The sequence below is a fragment of the Talpa europaea genome (genome assembly GCF_964194135.1).
Source record: "Talpa europaea genome assembly, chromosome: 11".
Taxonomy (NCBI): domain Eukaryota; kingdom Metazoa; phylum Chordata; class Mammalia; order Eulipotyphla; family Talpidae; genus Talpa; species Talpa europaea.
In genome coordinates, this window is record NC_140078.1 from 29,760,808 (window position 1) to 29,786,968 (window position 26,161).

The 26,161-nt window shown below is 38.2% G+C and overlaps 1 protein-coding gene and 1 pseudogene across 2 annotated transcripts in view; both read left to right on the forward strand.

Moving 5' to 3' along the window:
- SPTLC3 (serine palmitoyltransferase long chain base subunit 3) overlaps nucleotides 1–26,161 on the forward strand; it is a gene marked incomplete at both ends in the record, with an annotated part of 127,553 nt that overhangs the window by 10,933 nt on the left and 90,459 nt on the right. The gene's annotated exons all lie outside the window — the stretch shown is intronic.
- Nucleotides 18,847–19,486, forward strand: LOC311179348 (BAG family molecular chaperone regulator 1-like; annotated as a pseudogene). The gene has a single exon. The product of its transcript is annotated as a BAG family molecular chaperone regulator 1-like (transcript).

The window sequence follows — 26,161 nt, forward strand, 5'->3', positions numbered from 1 at the left end:
GTGGAGTCCACAAAGCCTGTATGGAGTTTGCTTAGGACATCCTTTTCCCCTAACACACTGAGTTTTAATTATTCTTCTGGAAAGGGTTTATAACATAGTTTTGACTGTAGAAAGATGTTATAAAGTGTCCCTTTAACATAGGGAAGTTTAATCTTTAGACCAAAGAATGGAGGAATATGTAAATTGGCACCTAATGAGGTAAAGTGTGTGTGTATGGTGGTGGGGGCAGCTCAACAAAAAACTGTTGAGAAACTCCCTTATTGTACACATAAAATTCAAAGGAACCTGGAGCCATTTTTTGTTTTTGTCTTTGGAATAATCTAGTTAGCAGGAAGGGATCTTAGTTTAAAAAACAATTCTTAAAATTCCACTCCATCCCTGTCTTTTTACACCAAGAGAGGATGAAATAAGTCAAACTATAAAATTGGAGACATTCATCAGGGGAGGGGGAGGGAGAGGGATCAAAACACAAGGAAAGAGCACAAGAGTCTGTGGTGATGGTTCACAGGTGTCTTGGTGGGTGGTGGGGATTTTATGAGGACAACACCTGAGAGGAGAAATCAAACATTATGCCAAAATGAACAATGATGTAAAAATGTATAAATAAGTTAAAAAAAAAAAAAAGATGAGGCTCAGCAAAACTATGCAATTATTTCCAAAGTCAAACCACTGTGAGACTAGTTCCCCCACTCCAATCTTTTGATACTCAAACAAAGGCCCTTTCTTGGAAGTTCTTCATTTTGAGAAACTCCAATCTATTAAAGCAAACAGCTAGGGACCAAGATATTTGATGACCCAAAATGGTATCTGCTATTGCAAATTCTTTAACCTTTTAAAAATTGACATCATAAAATTGCATTTCTCTCATGTAGGATGTAAAAGTATGTCCTCTATTATTTTCTAAAATAAGAGCCATGTGTAAAGAGTTTCAGTTTGGGAGATCAATATTAACTATAGTTAATGATTACTACCACACCAGAGAACCTACCATACATTTATACTTTTTGAAATGTTATTGTTAATTCACACAATAGGCTTTCAAATTGCACATATCAAGATTCAAGGTTCTAAGAGATCAGAAAATCTGATAAGTAGTGAAACCAGGATTTTTTAATATCACATAATGTGCCATACCTCAAAACCCTGCTGCCCTACTAAACTGAAGCAACGTAGATATACAGGCTAGGGCTTTCTCTTGGCATTGCCTAGCTTGAATTCTAGCTTCCTGTTGGTAACTGTTGATTTTGGGCAAGTGGTATAATCCCTTCTTCCTCAGTTTCTCTATCTAGAAGATGAGAATAACAGTAGTATGTACCCAATAGAGCTGTTCTAGGAAGTAAACATGCAAAAATTTAGGTCAGTGTCAACACCAGAGGAAATTCTTCATAAATGTGATCTATTATTAGTGGCCCTTGCAGGAATCTATTTTTATCCTCACCCTTTATTTGTTGAAACAGTGCCAAGATATGATGAGAAGGTATATATTAAACTGTCTTTAACAAACATTGACAGAATACTTGTGAAAAGGAACTGCCAAGCAAATAAATCTTTCCTGCTAAAGGGTCTAAGGCCTGGTGCAGTAAATAATCCAATGCAATTGTAAAGAACAACTTTTCTTACTTGATAAACCTTTCCTTAGAGAGCTTTCCATCCAAGCTTTTAGCTTATCTAAACTAGGTTACATTTTAACAAGGTCAAACAGCCGGCCAAGCTGATTTATCTCTCGAAGGACATCCCCAAATGTCCAGCTTTCCCCCTTTGTCTAGGGGTTTTACAGCAAATAGTTGTGCTGGCTAACCAATGTTATCAATAATGTAAGATGGTTTTTCTCTAGACAGGTGCTCAGACCTTATGGGGTTACCCAGGTCCAAAACCTCATGCATAAGTTAGTAACGCTTCTCCTGACCTCACCATTTCTGAAATACTTCTTGTTTTTCCCTTGCCTGTGTAAAAGGCTAGAATTTATTTCTGCAACACTTGAGTAAAAGACCAAGTGTTCAAATAAAAACAAATAAAAATAAAAATAGGATGAGTTGAAGGTTAGGGGTAAAGGAGGACTTGAAATCAAGATGACAGTAACAGATCCTGTTGGTGCTATATCTACCTCTTCTCTGGATTCCTACCATTTCCTTGCAGATAGCCTTACTTCTAAAGGCCAGCTCACAGATCCTTAGCATGACGACTTTCTCTGGCCCCTGACACCTGTTCTACCCTAGTGTGCACCAGGCCAGATGTGCCAAGATTCAATACATTCATGGGCAGTCCTCCAGCATCGACCATGAAAATACTTGCTCCCTTCTCCTTAGGTGGATAAAGTTGAGGCATATTCTCTGCCGTCTCCCAGAGTCCCTGCCGGAAGTGAACTTTATACTCACACTGTGAATGGTTTGATAGCACACCCTTCACCATTTCCTTCACTTCCCTGTCTCATTCTTGCTTCTCTACCAGTGCTTCATGCAATTACTTTCTAAGTAAACTTGCATTTGAATCCTTTATCCACAATCTGCTTCTGGGGACCTCCAAGTTAAGACAATGATTTCTTTTTTTTCCCTTAAGATTTATTTATTTATGCATACAAGAACCAGGGTACAGGCCAGAGATGTGGGGGGGGGGTGAGAGGATTCACCAGAGACAGAATGGGGAGCAGAACAGGTGATTCTACTGAAATACACTGCTGAGGGGAACAGTGGGTGAGTCAGGAGAGGTCTGCTGCGCCATGTGGGTAGTTCCCTGGCCAACCAGGCATCAAACTCATGCTGCAGAGGCTGCTAACAGCTTCACAGTGCTATGCTTAACCCCTTGTGCCACTGGAGAGGCCCAAGACAATGACTTCTTAAAGATTAACCAGTTCTTCACATCTTTAACCTTTACCTAAAGTTTCTTCAATGGCAGATATTTTAGCAACTACACAGATCCTTACAATGATACTTATATCAAGGATGTCACTGCACCACTATAAACTAGGCAGAAGTGCTATTGACCCATGCTAGTGATGAAAAAACCGTGGTTCAGAAAAATAGTCAACTGAAGTCACATGGATAATGGAGATAGGGCTGGACAACAACCCCAAACATTCTGACTCTTAAGTGATATTTCAAAAGACCTGCTGTAAAAGACATTTATCCAGGCCTTGTTCAGTGCATACAACTCCATCAACTACCTACTTATAAGAAGAGGTAGGAGTATGAAACTCAGGGCCTTTATCCTGCAGTAACTTAATTCACAGCAAGAAAAAAAAAAGTGCTATTTTTTACTCAGAAGAGCAGCTTTGGGAATTAGTTTCATTAATTAAAAAAAAAAAATCCTTAAGATTCTAAAAGCCTTGGGATACGTTAACTCCTACTTTAGATTTCCATCAAGAAGCAGGAACGTGATTTTTCATGGGATATCAGCACAATTTCCTATAAATCTTTATTAAAAATGATTTACCTTATTACTCAAATCTTTATGTTATATAATCATGTTATATAGTATGTGGATACCTAGAATTATACACTTCTGGGTCCTAGATCAAACTCAACTCTAGTTTCGATCATAGGACATCATAAATGTTTGCTTCTAGGTCAAGCAAAGGCAATTCACTTTGTGAATCCTTTGCTTAGCTTCCCCAAGGTAATGACATTGATGATATCCTGGGGACTCTTGAATTCTTGCAGCACGGCATGTTTCTCAGTCACCTATTCTGATCATCTTAAAGAAAGAAGGCTCCACATCTTCTCAAATACTTGAAAGGCAGACTGATCTCAGATTTCAGGGAAGCATGAGATCTCATGCTTATCTCATTTTCTAGATCTTAACAACACATTTCTCAAGAGGCTAACTAAGATTCAAACAGATGTCATCACTTGCCCAGGATCTCAAAATGGCCAGTTTAAGGCAAGACACACCTTTGTCCATTGCCAGATTCTATCTCTTCTATACAACGTTGCCTTTCACAGTACAGAACCAAAAACAAACCCCATAAGATTTCTTGATGTGAAGACTTTTTGCCAAGACATGCAAATAATTTGGAGCACCTAAGAAATTCCTAGAACTGATATACTTTGGGTGGCGCAGCGGGTTGAGCACAGCACTGTGAAGTTGTCCACAGCCTCTGCAGCGTGGGTTTGATTCCCGGCCTGCCAGGGAGATGCCCACATGGCGCAGCAGACCTCTCCTGCCTGGCCCGGTGCTCCCCTCAGCAGTGTCTTCGGACCATCTTCCTGTTCTGCTTCCCGCTGTCTCTGGTGAATCGTCTCACCCTCCCACGCCTCTGGCTTGCATCCCAGTTCTTGTATAAATAAAATAAATCTTTAAAAAATTAAAAAATAAGCTCAAAAAAAAAAAACATATACCTCAAGATTTGATTTGAGGGAAGGCATTTTCTCTAAGGAACTGTGATTTCCTTCTGTCAATTCTTAGCAAGATCATTAAATCAAATGCCTAGAAACTGAGAAACAAATAGAAGTACTTCACATGGTGGTCTGAGAAAATTACTCCATGGCTAAAAAAAAACAAGTTATGAAGACTAATTTTTCTTTAAGTGTAATATCAATCTTAATACCAGTCAGATGACTCATGCCTTGTACCCATTCATTAATTAGGACTCAGAAGCTATGATGGCTACAAAAAATGCTGGGATCTACTAAATTTGTTGATTCAGGAGTACAGGCAAAAACTAGTCGAGATTAGTCTCATTCTGGGAAAATTTAATTTTTTTCTACATTATATGCCACATGGTAAGAAAAAATAATCAGATAATTATAGCTATGGCCATGGGTATTATTCTATAATTTGGAAGCAAATTGTGGTATTGAATTCTTGGTGAATTGGTTGTTTAGAAACATTGTACTTATATTTTAAGGAGCAAATGGTTTTCATGAAAAATAAAATACATTCTGCCTTCCAAGAATATAAAGGAACTCAGCCAGGTCATCAGTACACCTTCAACTAAACTTGATCTCCTTAACAATAAATTCTGTCTTAAAAGGCAAGCAAAAGATGAAGCAAGTTTTTTATTCCTATACTGCTCTTGACATGCATAAAATGCATGTGACATTAGGGTGACAAGCAAGGAAGAGAGAAGAGAAACTAAAAGCATAGGTATGGGCAACCTTGTGCCAACTGAAGCAGCAGCAACTGAATCCTTGCAAGTTTCTCCCTAGGCAGGAAGACTTTCTGGTTCCTCATGTTGCTGAATAGTAGGCACTGTTTGTCTAGATCCAGTGGGTGGGGCTCAGGTACAGTAGTTCAGTACCACTGAGTTGCATGCAAAAAATTGTTCAATTTATTCAAGGAGAAAAACCATTATTTATAATCCAAGTTCAGTCCACCAAGCTCAGCCAAATGACTCAAAACCACATTTTGTGTGCTTCCAGGAGCCCCACCCTGGTTATAATTCACCCATGAGTCATTGGCTGCCTGGCATCATAAAGAAACCACAGTGCACACCTCACCAAGATGTCAAAGCACGCCTCGGGTGTTGTGTCATATCCATGCAGTTTAGGGGTTCTTTTTGATTTTCAAATGTAAGTTCAACATTTTATAATTGGCTGAATAAGCTAATTTCATTAAATCTCCCTCCATGGTGGATATAAGAAAAACATTAAAATTACAAATAAACAATACATTGCCATGAATCATGAATGTTGGGCTTCCCAAAGATCAGTTCTTCACACAGCATAGCAAAGGTTAAGTCACATATGTGCTGAAAACTTACCAGTGTCTTTCTTCATTAAGATCAAGAGTGCAAGTCTAAATTTGTTTATGAGCTTTGCATAACCTCCCCAACCCATTCATTCATTCATCCATCCATCAAATATTTATTAAATATTTAGTACATATCAGCTATCATTCTAAGCACTGGCATACTAGCCATGGAGAAGGGATGAAGTTCTCTGGAATTGACATTCAGCCATACCAGCAACTATCCCTAGTTGCTGTTCTTCAGCCTCTTCCTTCTGCCAGGAACACTGTGCCTGGTAAACTCCTATTGATTTTTCAGTTCTCTTTTTAAACACTGTCTTCAGAGAGGTCTTTCTCTTCTTCCAGAACTAGGTCATATCCTATTCTATCCACGCCGTAATACCCCTTATTCATCATTTCCCAGTATAGTATGTATTTGTACTTCTTCTGACCATGATTTGGCAAATTTTTTCTGCACAGGGCCAGATAGTAAATATTTTTCAGTTCTTTGAACCATACAATCTCTGTGTTCCAATATAATTTTACTTACAAAAATAAGCAGTGGGTGAGATCTGGCCTGTGGACCACAATTCACCAACCTCTGAACTGAACTTCCTAAGGTGATGAAAATGCTGTATCCTTGTACTGTCCAGTAAGGTAATCCCCAGCCAGATGTGGCTATTGAGCACTTGAAATATGGCTAGTGCAGTTGAAAATATAATGCTTTAATTATTTTTAAATTTTTAGGTTTAACTATAAATAGGCATACATGGGTAGTGATTATTGTATTCGGCAGCACACAGACAGATCATAAAGTGTTAGGAAGACTAGAGTCATGTACTCTTGTCACTTGAAACTAGCATAGCACCAGCAAAGAACATATGCTCAATATATACTTGTTGAATGAATGAATGAACAAACAAATGAATATATAAATATGGAATAACTTATCAAACTTGTTGGCTTTTTACCACTTAAACATTTGAATAGATGTTGACACTGAATACTTCTTGCTCTCTAGATTTGAAATGTTATATTTTTGTATGCCCATTTTCCCCCTCTCCCTTATACCCTGAGCTCCATGACTATGAGAGTTATAGAGAAACTACCTGAATGATTCTTTTAGTGCCCTGCACAGGTACATGCACATGGTGGTCAGCCTTCTCAGAGAGTGTACCTCCCTAGAAAAGAAAAAGACTTAACCACATGACTATTTCATTTCTGGAGTAGGTTCCAATCTGTCATGTCTCAGAGGCTTAGCTTCAAGTTTCTTTTTACTTCAATCCTGGCACTCTCGAGTTAAGAAATTCAAATTAGTCCTGCCTTTTGTAACTTTATAATCTTGGGGAAGTTGCTTAATATCCTGTGCCTCTCTTATTATGTCGAGGTACTTCTCATTCCTTTACAACTATCCATCATCTACCTCTTAGAAATGCCATGTAAATAAATAAGATCATAGCACAAAAAAACTTTGAACACCTCAGAGATAAGCACTGTTTTCTCATGGCACATAATAACTGATCAAGAAGATAGGAGGTCCTAGTTATTTTCAGTAATATTAAACCACTGGGGCATTGTTTTCTCTGGCTTATCAGGATAACTTAAAAGCTCTGTTACTCAAGTGAGCCAGCTGGTTGTAAATAAGATAAAAAGAATGCAATCACTGCAGAGTGGTGAAGACAGCCACTTTGTTCCACAGTTGAATTATGTCCAATTGACTTTAGTGCCTCCACCCCAACTTTCATTCCAAGGAGGATTCCGAGATCCTACAAATCTTTCTGCTGTACATTCCTCCTACAGTTCTGATAAAGGGCCATCCCAGTGAAAGAACACCTTTCTTTCACTGCTTTCTGAAGTAGAAAGTCTGGCTTATCTTGCTTGGGAAGACTATTGATTCCATTTGACTCTGTACATCTTAAGCCTGAGTAGGTAACATGTGAGGTCCAGTCTGAGTTTCATGCATGGTCCTGTTCCTCTAGGTTTGACCCACCAACAAGTGTCATGCAGGTTCTCCTGTTCTGTAAGGCCTCACCTCCTCTCCAAACCTTTCTCAAGCCTTGTGTCTCTCTCTGATTCACTCACTTCTGGAATAGATATTCATTTGCCTCTGCTAGAAATCCTATACAGACCCCTCCAAGCAAACCTGTTTTTTCTGTGAATGCTTCACTTCCCAATCTGGGTGAATACTGTGGAAATCTGTGGTTCTCTTCATGGATCTCCCTGACCTATTAGTTAACATCTCAGGTGGTGGATAAAGTGGGGAAGAGAAAGATGAGATAGAAAGGGAAGCAAAAACAGTGGAAAACAAACTTAAATTGTACCTTCAAAAAGTTCCATGTTTTTAATCTCTCTCTCTTAGAGATGATTTATGTAGTCACTGAAGTCTAAATCTTATAAATGTATTTATATTCAGCATCTACCACCTAACATGCAGAGATGCCCAATAAATCAAAAATGAATCTTTGACTCAGTTAACTTTCTGGTATAAACTACCCCAGATGTAAACTTGTATTTTGGTCAGCTGAGGTGGGTTCTGACATGGATGTTTCCTCGGGAGGTGTATGAATTCTCAGTCTCCTTTCCAAGGCTTCTACGCAAGGGTTAGAAATGAAGGAATTTTAATAAACTTTCTATGATATGTATTAATTGAGACAATAGTAAACATCATAACGAATAAGCCACCCAATCTCAATTGCACAACCCAGTGGGTTTTTTTCCCAGTATATTAAGTCCAATTAACAAATAGGCAGTTGGAGGGACTGGTGGTGAGGACTCTGCTCCACACAGTCATTCAGACCAACATCAAAAATTCTGCCATCTTTCTTGTGTGACTTTTGGGGGTCATTTTAACCATCAACACTCAGATGGCAATAAGGGAGAAGGAGAAAGAGATGGATCATGAGGGTATCTATTATGCACCAGGCATGGCAATGGTACATTTCACTTGTACCCATTTCACTTAACTCATAATTCAGTTGCATAACCACATCTTTCTGCAAGGGATGTAGAAAATGTAGCCTAGTTATTAATAAAAAGAGGAAAGAGAAATGGTTTTGGTCAATAGTATTTGTCACATCAGACAATAGAACTAAAATATTTGAAATATTTGAAAGGTCAACATGAGAGATAATGATTTTTGCTAGTGATCTTTATTTTCTGTCCTTTAATTACATCACCTGCCTTTCAAAAATACTATTATAACACAATGTGGTACATGTAAAGACAATATTATACAGTGTGAACATCTATCCTGGATCTTTTTAGGGATAGAAGCTGGAACTGGGCCTTACACAGTGGGTACTAGGCAGGCAAAGGGTATGTGTATCTAGGATGTCATAAGGGAAATGTGGCAATGGAAGATAGTTAAGATAAGAAAACCAACAACAAAAGTTCTACCATCTTTCTTGTGTGACTTCTGGGGTCACCTTAACCATCAGCACTCAGGTGGCAATAAGGGAAAAGGAGAAAGAGATGGATCATGAGGTTATCTATTATTCTTTTAAAAAGAACACCTATACCCCTATGTTTATTGCGGCACTATTTACAATAGGTAAAACCTGGAAACAACCCAAATGCCCCAAAATAGATGATTGGATCAAGAATATGTGGTTATATACACAATGGAATATTATTCAGCAATCAAAAAAGATAAACTCATGTCATTCACAGCAACATGGATGGAGCTAGAAGGAATTATGCTCAGTGAAATAAATCAGAAGGAAAAAGACAAATATCGGATGGTTTCACTTATAGCAGGAATATAGGGGAACCAAATAAGACATCAGTGGAAAAAAAATAACAACAGTACAAAACACAACAAAGCAAAAGCAGACAATTAGAAACCAGAGACATACTGCAGGGGAGGAGGAGGGAGAGGGATAAGAGGGAGGGAGGGAGGAGCACAGGGGACTGAGGTGATTGGTGCACGGGGGCATTGGTGGAGGAAACTCTATGGGGACTACACCTGAGGGGGTGGGGGGAAGCAAATATTGTTTAAAAATGAACAATGATGTAAAAAAATTTAAAAAGTTATTTTAAAAGATTGAAATTTGATGCCATTTCACTGTTCAAAATTAATATATAAATAAAACACAAAGTCCATAAAAAAAAGATAAGGAACAGAAGCTAAAGAAATCACAAGAAAATAGTAACATGAGAAAAGATTTAGAGGAGTTAACAATCAGGGTATGAAATGAAAGTAGTTTTGATGGTGCTTAAGCAACAAGACCAGATATGGAAGAATTTCAAGCAGGTCATTGTCTTCTCTGCTCGGAAACTTCCCCAAAGAGAGTTCTTGTCCTGGCATAGGTAGATTTATATCTACTCATGCCTATTTCCATCTGTGCATATCTACCGAAGGTGAAAAATACATTCGAGATATGTTTTGAGATATGTAATTCACTTTATTGTTTTATTACAGTCAGTATGCTGACCTAATCAGCAAATATTTTATCAGAACCACTCTGTGAAGCTGTGTGTTGACAATGGGGATGCAGTGATGAACAAGAAAAGTGCTTCCCTGCATCTCACATTCTAGTTTCTTCTATGTATCGCTAAAAGGTGCAGAAGTTGTAGCCCCTCCAAAAATCATTTTGTTGATTATTATCTTGTTGTTATAAATGGTGCTTAGGTATTAGAGCTAGAGATAAAGTTATCTAGAAACTGCAAGAGTCAGGATGGAATAAAGAGACCATCAGAAGGGTTGATGAGCATCTTTGTAAAGTTCTAGATTCTATCTTGGGGATTCTTCTGTCATTCCCTATTGCCCTTATCCTTACAGTCATCATTCTTTTGATGATGCCCTTGGTCAACTATTTTATTATTCTTGAAGCCTCCACTACCTTTTCCTGTCAGTGTTTGATGTAGCTTCACCTAGTTCCCACAGTACCCTGTCCCTCTGTCTATGGTACCATTTGTCAGTCTGCTGTGGGCACGTGCTGCCTCCTGACATAGTATTTGGTGACACAGACACTCATTAAGACTTGGTATAGTGTTGAAAAAGGAAGAAATTAGTAACAATAACATAATCCTTTAGGTTGTTTTGATTCTGGAGTTTTAAGGCTGTGTAAAAAAATAAATTTTAATCTCAGTTGTCAGGTATTAGTTTAACTTAGTGGTTTGCACTACTTAGATTGGCTAAACAGTTTCTTCAATTCCAGCTATCCAGCTGGAGTGCTCTTAATAGGAAGCTTTTACTTGAATATTATGTGAAATTTCTTATTCCAGGGTTTACCAATAGATTAATGATTAATAACACCAGCTGTCTTTAAATCAGAAATAAAATTGGGATGGGAGGTGCTATGTCCTAATTGAACATGACTGTATACATATGGAATCAATGAAATAGTTCAAGCAAAAATCACCTATTTGTGATGAGATGATATGAGTTAGACTACACTGAAACATACAAGTTTCATAAACTATTTCTAAATATTTATAGCTACAAAGCATATGACATAAGTCTGTGGTTAAAATAGTCATTTCTTAAAATTCCCAGATAACTTTAAGAAATGAGTACCCTTCCAAATAAGGCAAAATTGTGTAATGTCATCATTCTTGTGTCATTCCACTTTCATAGCTTTGGTGCTATATCATTTCTATAACTTCAACAACAATAAAATTGACATTCTAAAATATTTTACAGAAGAAATAAATTGTAATTTATGACACTGAAATGTTATAAAGTAGAGAATTCTAAGAAAGAACTGCTTTTAATTTTTCCCTTATGTTAAAGCTAATAATTTCAAAAGTGTGCATTCATAAGGAACATATATCAGTAAGGAATGCATACTTACCAATCAGAACAGAGTGCTAATTAACCAATCAGAATGGATGCAGATTTAAAAATCACTGAGATTTATTAATGTGTACTAGATGAGCACCAGTCCTGTCCCCTGTTTACCAGCCTCAGATCTAGTCTGCAATGCTTGTAAATTGGATAAGAACTAAATGATTGGGTCCTTTCCCCTGAAAATAATACAAAACTCAAAGGTAGGTAGATTAAAAATAAGATTTGTTCTTCTCCCAAAATAAGTACCTAGAGTTGAGAAGAGTCCAGAAGTGGTTTGAGTGGCCCCTGGATTGGTGATTCAGTCACTCAAGGATAACAGTGATTTTCATCTCTTCCTTCTACCATCTTTGTTCATAATCTATTACCTTCCACTTTGGTCACAAGATGTTGCAATTTTAGACATCCCAAGCTGACACAAAGATTAGAGAAGAACAGGTACTGTTTTTGAAACTATTTTTATTCTTTGGTAAAACCTTCCTCAGAGGGCCTCCCTGGTGGCACAAGGGGTTAAGACACAACCTATGAAGCTATACACAGCCACTGCAGCATGAGTTCCATCTCCGGCCAGGGAGCTACTCACATGGTGCAACAGACCTCTCCTGACTCGCCTGCTCCCCTCAGCAGTGTATTTTAGTCATTCTGCCTGGTCTGCTCCCCACTCTGTCTCTGGTGAATCCTCTCACCCCCCACACACCTCTGGCCTGTACCCCAGGTCATGTATACATAAATAAATAAATCTTTAAAAAAAAAAAACCCTCCTCAGAATTTACTTAACAGGCTTTCTCTCAATTTCCATTGGCCAATACTGGTTTACATGACCATTTCTAAATAAATCATTGACAAGACACACTGTGGCTAGCTTTAACTAATCGTCTTTTTACCCTTTGAGTCTAGTGAAGGATTATTTTCAGCTGAACACCAAGATCTTCTGGCAATAAGTAAAGAGTATAGACTATGGTTGTAGGGTAGGCAACCAAAGTCTCTATCACATAACAAATCTCCAGGTGGTATATTTGAGGGGAAAACTACAGTCCTTACAAATGCTTGCATTCAAGTTTCAAAGTTTTAGCTTGTGAAGTATATCCCAATTCTATGTTTCATTTTTTCTGAATAAATGGCAACTGGACCAACAGGCTCCTTTAGGCTTCTAGGGAGGAAATGCTCCTACCTAACCATAAATGAAGTCTAGATCTCTTATGATCCTGAAAGTCCATACCCTATATTAACACTCACTTGGGGTCATATGGAATAAAATGAATCTTAGAGCTGCAGGTAGAGTTTATCCTGGAAAGCATCTTTGTATTTTATCTGTACAATGAGTGGATTACTCAGGATAAATAACACTAACTTCTGCAATAGACAAGCCATAAATTTCACTAGTTCAATACAGTGAATTTTATTTGTCATACATGTAGCCTTTTGCATTTCAGATACCCCTCTCCCATCTTTTAGCTCCCATATGGATCCAGTGCCCTCCAAGATTTCCCTGGTGAAGGAAAAGAGAGACAGACCAGGCACACTAACTTTTGACTGCCTCCACTCAGTAACGACACATGCCGTCTCCACACAGACCCTTAACCTGAATGAGTCACATGGCACACCATGATTGCAAAGACGTCTGGCAATTGTAGAGAACATTGTGAAAATGTGAAATGCCTGTTCTGCTTCATGGTCTTTGAAAATCATTTTCACCAAACTATTTGAGTGGTGCCACCCACGCGTATGATGGCTTTCTACTGTGTCAACTTAGCCAAGCAGAAAAATCCCCTTTCAGAATTTCCAGGTTGAAGTTGGAACCAAGAAAAAATTGTGTGATATTGGGAAGATGGAAGTGAAGCAACAGTCAGTAATCTAAAGTCAGTTGAGATATGAGCTATACTTGCAACATGTGGACCTCACTGCTGATCTGCCGTCTCCCCGTGTAGGCAAGCGCAGCCACCAGGCTTGTGGCTTCCCCAGGTCCTGGGGCTCATTTCCAACTTCTCTAATGTCCAGAACCATTATGTATATATATAGTCATGACAAAGGGCTCCAATTATTTGTGCAAGACATGTTCATCTTTATGGTTGAAGGTGGTTTCAGAAAGACAGAATGCTAGTTCCTCCTCAATTCTAATTTGCCCTAGTGGGTCAATAGTTCTCCTCACCTTTTTTAGGTCGAACTATTCTTTTCAATGGCTGGCCCTATTGCTGACCTACTGCAACTATAATTCAACAATCATGCAGAGGCAGCATAGTGTCCCATAGATTAAATGTTTATGTATGCTCTATTGAGACACAACTCACACACCATACAATCTATTTAAAGTGTAGAATTCAGTGGATTTTAGTTTACTTAGGGTTGTGCAACCTTCACTATAGTCAATTTTAGAATATTTTCTAAATTTTAGTCAATTTTAGAATATTTACCACCAAAACAAGTGTTTCTCATTAGCAATCACTGTCTTTTTTTTTTTTTTTTGCAATCACTGTCTTTTTCCTCACAATCTGTACCATTTTCCCTCATTAGTCAATCACTAACCTACTTTGTGTTTTTGTGGATTTGCTTTTCTGATCATGGACTACAAATAGAATCATATAATATGTGGTCTTTTGATTAGAATGTTAGAATGTTTAAAGTCATCAATATTTGAGCTTTTGTCAGTATGTTCTCCATTTTTATTGTCAAATAATCCATTGTGTGGCTATACCACATTTTATTTATCCACTCATTAATTAATATCTGGGTTGTTTCTCTGTATTATGAATATTACTATGAACATTTGAATACACATTTATTTGTGTGGCTATGTTACATTTCTCTTAGCTATATAGTTAGGGAATTTATGGATCATGTAAGAACTTTGTGTCTTACATTTAGAGAAATTTCAGTGTGTGAAGATTGTAATTTCTTCACATCTTTGATAACAATTGTCTGTCTCTTTATAGTCAGCATGTGTGAAGCAGTATGTCATTATGATTTTAAGTTTCATTTTTTGGATGGGCTAATGATATTGCATATCCTTCATGTGTTTATTGGCAATTTGTATGTCTTTGGACAAATGTTTATTCAGATCTTTTGTCCATTTTTAAAATTGGGTTCTTTGACCTTTTATTATTGAGCTACAAGAGTTTTTTTTTATATATTCTGGATATAAAACCCTAATCAGATATATGATTTGAATTTTTTTCTTCAATTCTGTGAATTGTCTTTTACTTTCTTAAGGTTATCATCTGAAGAACAGAGTTTTTAAATTTGATGATGTTCAACTTATTTATGCTTTCTTTTGTCATTTTGTGCTTTTGATGACTTTGCCTAACCCAAGATCATGAATATTTACTTCTAGATTTTCTTCTGAGAGTTTTACTATTTTAACTTTTATGTTTACTTTTGTGATCTATTTAGAGTCAACTCTCATGTGTGTTGTGAAGAGTGAGTTCAACATCATCCATTTGTGTGTATATCCATTATCTTAACACTATGCTGAAAAGATTATTCTTTATTGAATTTTTTGGACACTTCTGTCAAAACTCAATTAGTTGTAAATGTGAGAGTTTCTTTCTGGAATCTAAGTATATCTCACAAATTTATACGTCTTGATTGCTGTCGCTTTGGTAAATTTTAAAATTTGGAACCATGACTTTCTATTTTATTCTTTTTTTCTGTGCCTGTTGCATTTACATATAAACTTCAATGTCAGCTTGTCAATTTATCCAAAATATTAGGTGGGTTTTTGGTAGGGATTGTGCTGAATCTGTAGATCAATATGGGAAATACTGTCTTTTTAAGACTTAAGTCTTCCAATTCATAAACTTAAACTATATTATACTTAACCTAAATATTTTTTCATTCCAGTGAAATATAGAAATGTTTTTCTTATATATCCCTTCTGTTTGTGTGCTGTTATTGTTATAATTTTGTATCTATATATTTGACAAAAGCAATTATACGTTATAATTATTACATTCTGTAATTTTATGTCTTTCAAAAATACTGGAAGAAGAAAAGATACCGATATATTTAGAGATGACACACAGAGAGAAATAAGATAGAATTTTTTTTATATTAATCTTCTCATTTACTTTCTTATTTACCATTTATTGTTCTTTTACTGTCCTTTCAATCTGAGCCTGCAGAGTCTCATTACTCTCTAGTATGTTTTTCTTTCTCCAACGTAACTTTGCTTACAACGGCTTCATTTTGTGCTGTTGTTGTCATATATATTATAAGTTTTGCTCTCTATATAGATCTAACAAAGATTATACATAAATTACTTTATGCAATTCATTTTAAGCCAGTGAATATAAAAAAGATCATAAATATCATATACTGTCTTTTATATTTTCATAGCTAACATTGCCTGTATTCTTTGAGTTGATTTTATTTTTGATTTTTTGGTGGGGGGAGGGAATGAATTTAAATTACTGTCTGGGGTCACTTGCCTGAATCATTTCTTTCGGTATTTCTGCTATCAATGTGGAGCCAAGTGGATCTGCTATTATTGAGTTCTCTAAGTTTTTGTTCATATTGAAATGTCTTTATTTTCCCTGCATTTTTTATTTTGTATGATATAGCATTCTTAGTTGGCATTTTTCCCCCAGCACTTTGAGCATGTCATCCTACCACTTTCTGGTCTCCATTGTTCTGCTTAGAACTCAACTGTTCATATTGGGCTTCATTATATAATGGATCGCTTTCGCTTTAGAAAATCTCTCTTTCTTTTGAGATTTTCTCTTTGTTTCTAAGGAAGTAATGTATCTTGGAGGGGACCTCTGCTTTTGGTCTATTTGGATATCATTAAGATTCCGATTGTATAAATTATTTTTCCATCATATGTGATGAGCTAGCTGATTGGCCTATTAGTTTTGACAATACCCTGCGGTATAAGTCTTTTCACAGTCAAATACAATTAAAGTGAGGATCCTTAACATGCTGATTTTTGAGACCAGTCTTTGAGATTTGTTTTGATCCTAAGAAGACTGTTCTTGACTGTCAACTCCTCTTGTTCCCCATGGTAAACTAATTGCCTACAAATTAGCTTTTTGCTCTCACAGAAATTGCCAGTCTCCTCTAAATGACTTACCACTAAAATCTGCTTGTTTTCAAGAGCTCATTCATTATTGAACTTGTCTTCTCTCTGTTATAATATAGTCAGCTCCTTTCAGGAATGATTTGTACCCCTCTGTTCTTTGACCTTCCTTCCATCTTTGCCATAACCAAAATCCTGCTGCCCCAGAACTAGGGGAAACAGTGTTGCTTCTCTAGGAATCGTAAATCTTCTCTGGGTAGGCAGTAGTCTCCAGATTCCTTGGCTTTCCTTTTCCAATATGAATTTTCTACCCTGCAAGTGAACTGGGGCTAGGACAGTTGAGGCCCCAGTGTCCTCAGCATTCCATGCTTGGGGTAGAGCCCAAGAGTGGTATTCAGTCAAGGATGGGGCCCACCAATCTCTCAGTCACATATGCGTGGAATTCAGCTCTGAGAAATAGCTGGGAGTGATGAAAAGTCTTAGACGTTTGAGAAATAGCACAGTCTGGACTGGAACTGGGTGAGAGCGAACACTATCTTCTTGATCGTGTTTTCTCAGAGTGGAACTTTTGCTATGCTGTGTGAGGGAGCAGGGGAGGGAGTGGGTCATAGCTCAGATGCTATAGATGTTTATTATTTTCTTTTTGATGCTTAGATTTTTTGAGTAAATGTTTCTTTATTTGTTGTATACCCTTAATACAATTTTGAAATACTTTTATTTTTTCCAGGTACTTTGTATGGCTGTATTCTTATAATTTTACTAACTATATTTAACTGAAAAATTATGGGGATCAGCTCTTCTTCCAAAATTAGAGTATGACATAGTCTCTAGCTTAAGTGTCTTATTCAGTATCACTCTCAGTGGCCCTCTGTCCCTGCTTATACTATCTCTTACATTTATTTACAGTTACCCTTAATCTACTGGGAATTTTCTTCAATTCCAAAATATGCTCAATTTTACTTTTTTCCCAAAGAAGCATCTCCCCCTACTATTGATTCTCTTTCTCCCCGCTACCCTCCTTCTGTCCCACTATTTACTATCACATTTATTTAATGAGCAGTCACAATTCACTGTCCCATTGCCTCTACCTCCCCATTCTTCTGACCTGGTGTCCGATAAAAAGACTTGGAAAACAGGCCAATAAAGTCACTTGCTGCAGTTGACTTGCGAGAATACCCATATACAAAGGTTATTCTCAATTTTAGTATCTCAATTCTCTGCTACTCTTCCCCCAACACCTACCCCATGCTCCCCTCTACTCCTGTTGTCCTCTACTCCTCGTTCTGCTCTTTCTCTCTATGTGGAGTTATGGGCCAAAGCATTATACATCTTCTTTCTACAGCTCTCTTAAAAGCAGCAGCATCCATTCCAACAATTTCATCTATCATCTCTATTCTGAAAATTTCATGAAAATCCTAACATGTACTGAGCGCCTACTCTGTGGCAAATAATTTGGATATATTATCTTGTTCAATTAAAAAAAAAGCAACTTTATTAGTTCCATTTTAAACTTGAGGTATTTGATGGCAAGATCATTAAGTCAGCAAGGGAAAGTGCCAGGATTTCTTTCAGTGCAGGCTGTATTATTTCTGTATCAACACTATCCATCATTGCTCTCCACCTCCCATTAAAATTGAACTCAAATTTTACCTCCTACAGGAAGCTACTCCTGGTCACTCAATGTCATATACACTTCCATTGTGTCACCATTGTGACATTTAGTTTTGCTTTTTATTGTGGTCATTTATACTTACTCCCCTCGCCAACCCTAAACCCCAAATATATCATTACGTTATCATTTCTGGAAGAAGGAAGCTGTATTTATTGATTTCATATCCCCTCTAATATTAGCCTAGGGAAGTGCAAAATAGTCATCCAGTAAAAGACCTGCTAATTTAAATGGCACTCAATGAACAAGTGTAGGTAAGTCCTTCCAGCACACAACAACATCCTGTTTATTTCCCGAGGTGATAGGAACACAGGAAGTAAGCAAACTCCAGGTGTCACAGTGTCCCAAATCCCTAGGCACTGGGAGGAGGCTCAGGAAATGTTTATTTTCAAATTGGTGGTGGGGGAGGGGCATAAAAATCATAGAAGGAAGTACATTAAAGGCCTTGAAGTAGAGCATTGGGTTGCAAGATGCCAAGCTCAGCTCCCACTGCAAGAAAATCAACAAGTGTGGGTCTGGCAGGAGAGGCCGAGAGGCAACCAGGAGTGACAGGGCCCTGAGAACACACCCTTGGGCTCCCTCCTGGTGATCATGGGTGCAGCCAACTGTGGGTGTCTAACCAGCATTTCAGACCCACCTGAGGCACCACCACTGGTGCTCATTGAACAAAGGTGAAGAAAAAGGTCTAGCCTCACTTCAGATGGAAGAAAAGAGATGACTAGGAGCAAAGAGCTGATGAGGATTGAGGAGATGGCTGCAGTGGGCCCAGCATCGCCGTCACCCCACAACAATGAGAAGCATGACTTTCATGTTACCCCACAACAGCATTGTGCTGAAACAGTGGTCCAGGACCTGGCCCAGGTTGTTGAGGAAGCCACAGGGCTACCAACATCACATTTAAGGGAAAATCTCTGGAGGAAATGGGGCAGTCATTAGGAATACTTGGATTATGAAATGGCTGCTGGTCATGTTAACTGGGAAAAAGAATAGTCGAGCAAAGTTTGAACTAAAGAATTCAAAAAATTTGCAGAAGTCTGTGGAGAAGTTAGCTGACTAAGGGAAAGAATTGCATATAGGTCTTACTGGAATTCAGTGTGGTTCTCTGCCCAAAGATTTGCAAACACAGCTCTCTGCAAACTCAGTAGGAGAGTAAAATTCACAACCCAGCAGTTTATGAAGATCTTGGAGCAGACTGAAACACTGATTCTGCCAGAAAATTTTAAAGACAGTTCTGAAAAGAAAGCGTTACTGAAAAGGGTTCAGGCATTTCTAACAAAGTACAACACCGTGGAGCAGAACACCTGCCAGGAGACTGAGTTAACTGCAGCCCACAAATGTGGCCCTGGTGGAGTGAGGTGAGGCAGAAAGAGGCTGTGCTGCCCTGAGGAACAGCACCAGCAGCTCTGCTCTCCTTGGAACATTAATCACCTGATTTTTCCAGGACTGCTGGGGATGATGGGCTGCTTGCCAATTTCCCCACTGCTACACCTGTTCTCAATGAACATGTATTGTCCCTGAAATCTGAAGCAGCATTCCTGTTTCACATGCTATCTCTGTGTGATATGCTGTCTAGCAGCCCAGCTGGTCTGGAGAGGGCCTCCTTGCCCTCTCCAAATATTTCCAGGTCTTTTGGCCCTTAGGTGCTTTCTTTGAACTGATGAGCGCTCTCATTTGTCCTGGGTTAGTTATGGGTTTATAGGCTACCCTGGACTCTCAGATACTTGAGGTCCTTTTTGCCCCTGTGATCCCGGAGTCCATAGGTATGAACCAGAGTGACCAGGAGGTTGAGTCTAGACAGAAAAGTTGGCAATAGCTCAGGTCAGGTGTTTGGCAAACAGATAGTCCAAGTATCGTTGATTGTGATGTAATTGCAAAACTGCTGGCTGGATCCTTGGTTCATAGACCCTGTCATTACCTCCCAGTGACCCTACCCAGCCTCAGGCCAAGAGATCTCAGGAGACCATTCCTGGTGTGATTGATACATGGACTTTCTTGTCCCCAAATAAATTTCTAGAAGATTAGAACCCAGTGTTCCTCTGCTCGAAACCAGATCAGAACCATGACTTAGGAAGAGCAGAGAGAGAAACCAGAGGAATAAAGCAGGCAAGTGGTGAGAGCATAAACTTCTCAGGAGTTCCTTCATTCCTATGGACATTCCTATGAACCCTTCTAAGGTCTGTATTTCCTCCCTCAATTGGGTGACCTTCCCCCTTTACCACTACATTACCTTTTAACAATATAAAAAAAAATTGTATACACAATAACAAGAAGGAATGTTTAAACTTAACAAGAAGGAATGTTTAAACTATTTAAGTATGAGAAGCAAAAGCCATCTTTGGTTGTTGTTATAATTTATTTATTTATTTATTTATTTATTTATTTATTTATTTATTTATTTATACAAGCACTGGGTTCAGTCAGAAGTGTGGGATGGGTGAGAGATTTCAACAGAGCCAGAGCAGGCAACAAAACAGGCAGACTGACGAAATACACTGCTGAGGGGAGCAGCGGGCGGCAGGAGAGGTCTGTCGTGCCATGTGGGACCCTCGCCGGCAGCCAGGGATCGAACCAGCCTGCAGAGGCTGCAGGCAGCTTCATAGCCCAGCGCTCAACTGCCGCACCGCCAGGGAAGGCCCAAGTTGTTGTTATAATTTATATTTTAATAAACTCAAGAGTGAGCTTTAATGCTAGAACTCAATGCGTCAGCTGTGGTCATCCCTCCTACTTTTTCCCTGCGTCATAACCGTGAGACACACTTCTCTGAGGCAACCTTATTTGACAGAGGGGAATCATTGAAGTCCCAGGGATTTGGAATGGAACTTAGGTCAAGGTTGTGATAGGCATGAACAAATGGACAAGGGTCAGGGTCAGGCCCATCCCATCCCAAATAATCAGGAGTGTTCAACATCTATCTGTTTTTATATAGTAGCTCTGTGACCTTGGAACACACCTTTAACAAAGAGTTACTGTGTGCCAGATTCTGTTGCAAGTTCCTTAAGTGTTTGAGCCATTTATTCCTCATACAATCTAAGAGGTAGACAGGTACTATTCTCATTTTAGAGATAAGGAAACTAAGAGTGTTTAGGTAGTTTGTTCACAGGTGAAAAAAAAAAACAAACAAAACAGGACATAAAGCTGCACAGTTTGAGTCAGAGCTCATGCTTTTAGTTTCTGCTGTACCACTTCCCAAACTGTGTGGGGTTTTGTGCTTACATATATTTCTCTCTCTCATTTCAGTTCCCTGCTTAAGAACCTCCAATGACTTCCCATTTCTCTTAAGATAAAGGATAAAGTCCTTACCCTATACCTTGCCCACCTCGTCTCTGACCACAATCTTGTTTGCTCTCCTCTGTCAGTCACTCTGGGTTTTTTTCAGGTCTTCAATTGCCTTCAGATGCTCTGGACCCCTCTCCTGCCCCAGGGTCTTGGCACATACTGTTCCTCTGCTTGTAAACAGTGCCTCATCGTTTTCCCCCTATCCTTTTGCTTTGCTAGATAACTCCTATTTAGCCTTCATTACTTAACCCAAATGTTTCTTCTATACAGAAACCTTACCTATTCTCTGAAAATGTATCAAGCACCCAGGTGATATCCACCTACAGCTTCCCATAACTTGATAAACAGCATTTATCATAGACTGTGATGAGTTATTTGTGGGGCTATTTTGCTAATATTTGGCAAACACCAGACTATAAGTTTCTTGGGTCAAGAAGATTCTTTGTCTGCTTAATAGAATATTTCAAGCATATTAACTGGCTTAGAATTGGTTCTCAAGAAATACTTGAAGAATGAAGAAGAAACAAAAGAATGTGCATTACAGATTACCATGCTGTGTCCATCTTGACCAGAAAACTCATCAAGCATGATTTTATGCTTATTAACTTTGAGATGTCAAAATCTCATATTCAAAATAACTATCAGCCCAGACTGAGAAATCTTTCCCAAAAGGTGTGACAGAGTTCAATTTTATTTTTATTTTTAATTGTATCAATTTTATTGAGGTAAATGATTTACAACACTGTATATGACTTAAGCTTATAGGTTGCTACCTCTTCTGATGTATGTTACCACACCCACCACCAAAGCACCCATAATCCTTCACCACCGTCTGTTGGGGTCTCTTATCCTCCTTACTACCCCCTCCTGCTCCCCTGTCTGGTAGCCTGAGTTTTAAAGTCAGGTATCTAGGGTTTGTTTTGCTTCAGTTTTTAGTTTTTCTGTTCCTTTGTTTTGTTTCTTTCTATTCCACAGATGAGGGAAGCCATCTGGTTTTTGTCTTTCTGATTTATTCACTCTGCATCATTTCCCTCCAGTTCCATCCATGTTGTCCACAAATGACAAGATTTCGTCGTTCTTTATAGCTAAGTAGCATTCCATTGTGTGTATGTACCACATCTTTCTAATCCCCTCATCTGTCTTGGGGCACTTAGGTTGTATCCATACTTGGCAATTCTGTATAGTGCTATAATAAACATGAGAGTGCATATATCGCTTCAAATAAGTGTTTTCCCATTCTTTAAGTAGATACCTAAGAGTAGAATTGCTGGGTAATATGTAGATCTATTTTTAACATTTTGAGAAGCCTCCATACTGCTTTCTATAAGGACTGGATCAATCTATATTTGCACCAACAGTGTTCAATGGCTCCTTTTTCTTCACACCCACACCAACCCTTGTTTCTGGTCTTTCAGCTATGGGTCATTCTCAGAGGTGTGAGGTGGAATCTCATTGTGGTTTTATTTGCATTTCCCTCACAATAAGTGACAATGAACATTTTATCCTGTGCCTGTTGGCCATCTGTATGTTTTCCTTGCAGAAGAGACTATTTTGCTCTTCTGCCCATTTCTGATTGGGTTATTTGTTTTTTCTTTTTATAGTGATGTTGCATGATTTCTTTGTAGATCTTGGATGTTAGTCCCTTGTCGGATATTCTCCCTAACTACAGCTTTATTTATTTATTTTTTAAAGATTTATTTATTTATTTATACATACAAGCACTTGGTACAGTCAGAAGCGCAGGAGGGTGAGAGAATTCACCAGAGCTATTGCGGGGAGCAGAGCAGGCAGAAGGACCGAAGTACACTGCTGAGGGGAGCAGCGGGCGGCAGGAGAGGTCTGCGCGCCAGTGGGACCCTCCTCCGGTGGCCGGGGAGCAGCCAGGCATCGAACCGGTGCTGCAGAGGCTGCAGGCAGCTTCGCAACCCAGCGCTCAACCACTGCGCCACCGGGGAGGCCCGCTAACTACAATTTTAAATGAAGAAATATATGAGGCAATTTCTATCCACTAAGAAATATCTATGTATTTCCAGATAACTGTATTTTCCATGAAATTATCTCATTTTCTCTCTGCCAAATAAAGCTAAATATAATCATATTAAATTAAAGATAAATAAAATCACATGAATGAAAGTAAAGTAGATATTGGTTGGGGTTTCTGAACATTGTTGAAAACTTCTTTGTGTTATAACTTTCCTCCAGAATAAGTCACAGGGGGAAACAAAATAGTTATCCAGGCCCAGCTTATGCACCCAGCTGAGAGTTTTATTTGCATCTAGCTAGACTATCTGTTATGTACAGCTCAAGTTTCCCTCAGAGCCAATTCAAGCAGAAATTTCCCATGGATTTCAGGGGTAATGCTTTGCTTGATTTGGCCACCTATGGGGCCCAGAAATGGACATTGGGTCAGAGGAGGAAAAAGAAAAAACCTTTTGATCCTCATAAATGGCCTTGAATGCCCTGGAATTTTATGTCTTTGCATGCACCCATAGAACTGAGTCATCCTCTAAGTCAGTCAAAGAGGTTAATTTGTGATCAGACTAAGAAAAGTTTCTGAAGTTACACATTGTGTACCCTTCACTCATCCTCCTTCTCCCACAGTGCACTGAAAGACAGTGGGTTCCAGAATTTTGCTTCAGTCTCACTGACCTTCTCTCTCTGATTTGATCTTTATCAAAGTTAACAGCAACCAGGGCTTAAACTGTGTCTCTTAATAGTTGAGTCCTGATCCTGTGCTGCAGGCAAGGTCTTTCTCTTTACCTGTATCCATAATTGTGAGCAATAACCACCCCCCAACTCAGCATGCGCCACACACACTAGCTGTCTTCTGCCCATAAGCAGCCCTCCTTCTAAATATCCTAGTTCAGTTTTTCAACACTGTCATAATGTTCCTCACAAGTACTTTTCATTTTTCTTTTCCCTGACAGTGTCCCTAACCAGTCATAAAATTTCATCATATCTTATTTATGCATACAAGAACTGGGGTGTAGGCCAGAGGTGCAGGGGATGAGAGAATTCACCAGAGACAGAGTGGTGAGCAGAATAGGCGGATCCACTGAAATATACTGCTGAGGGGAGCAGCACGCTAGACGGGAGAGGTCTGCTATGCCTTGTGGGTTTATCTCCCTGGCCGGGGACCAGGGATCAAACTCATGCTGCAGTGGCTGGCAATAGCTTAATAGCACTGAGATTTAACCCCTTGCGCCACCAGGGAGGCCCATCAAATCTTTCTTTATGTATAACTCAGTCCCTTTTACCGAAATCTAGACAAACCCTAGAAGGAAAGAATTATGTGTTCCCATGAACACATAATTAACCAAGAGATGGGTTTTAACTGAGTTACTTGAAATACTGGAGACAGATGTAGTCCAAGTTTAAACACATATTTAAACACATAGGAAGGGAATACATAGTTAGGTGATACTAAAATAGTAAGATCAGCCATCAATCATACTTAGAGAATGGTATAGTTTATTTAGAAGGGGAAGTCAAGAAGTGAGGAGCAGGGACTAGATCTTTTTTGTTCATCTTTGAGTCCCCAAAACCTAGCTCATAGTTTACTCACACTAGGCACCCAATATAAGGCATTTATGTAACTTTTCATTCACCTTTCACTGAAGAATTCATATTAAGCAATACTCTCTCATTCTGTGATTTTAAACCACCAGGCTGTGTTTGGGGAAGACACATTAGACAAGAGCAACATCCATCAGTGTTAGGTTAGGGCGTCTAGAGAAATAACCTGATATAATGGATAAATAAAGAGGCAAGGAATTTTAATAGGGTTTTAATAATATTTTGTGGGGTTTTAACAATTCAAGTGTTTAATCTCATTATAAGACTTTTCAAAAAAATTTTAAGTCAAATTATGTAGAGATCAAAATTATTCATGTCACAGATACCCTTTTTTTTTTTTTACAGATATACTTTTTGATTGTCACTGGGATAAAATCCAGTGACTGAGGCACTTAGAGTTGTCAAAAATATTGCACCCCAAACAACATACAGAAAAGGAAGGTGATACATTCTAGAAAACAGCATTGGTGGAATCAGTGATGCTTAAAACGATGGCATTTATAAGAGTTACGAAAATAGTGTTTCCAATTAACATGATTCTATATTAGCATTATCCCAATAATCCTTTATAAAAATACATGTGCAAGTATACATCAAATATTAGTAGACATTTGACAATTTCCTGTGGTAAGTCACTAAAAGCTATATATTTCAAGTTGTCAAAATACTTTTTTATGGATCATCATATTGTAAAACAGGAAATCTGCACATTGCATTATATTTGTTGAGTGAAATAATGAATAAATATATTAGTATTTATAAAAGACTAAAATTTAATTAAATTTTAACACTAGGAATAATTTACTCACTAATCCACTGAGTCAAGATTGATTAAGCAACTATGTGCAAATCAAACAGGAATCAAAACAATTTAATAGTAAAATGGTTTAATACGATTTTCCACTAGAATGTTGATACCTAAAATAAAAGAAATACTTGAATTTTTATTATAAAAAATGTGGAACATACAGAAAAGTGTAAAAATAACATAATTAACATCCATGTAACCTTCATCAAGAGTCAGCAGTTATTAACATTATCCCAATATTGCTTCATGAATATATTTTACTTTTGATAGAACATTTAAAAGAAAATTGAAATGGTCATAACACTTCATCCCCTAAATTTTAAGATGAGAAAATGTGTATATATAATGCATATTTCTCTGATTACTCTC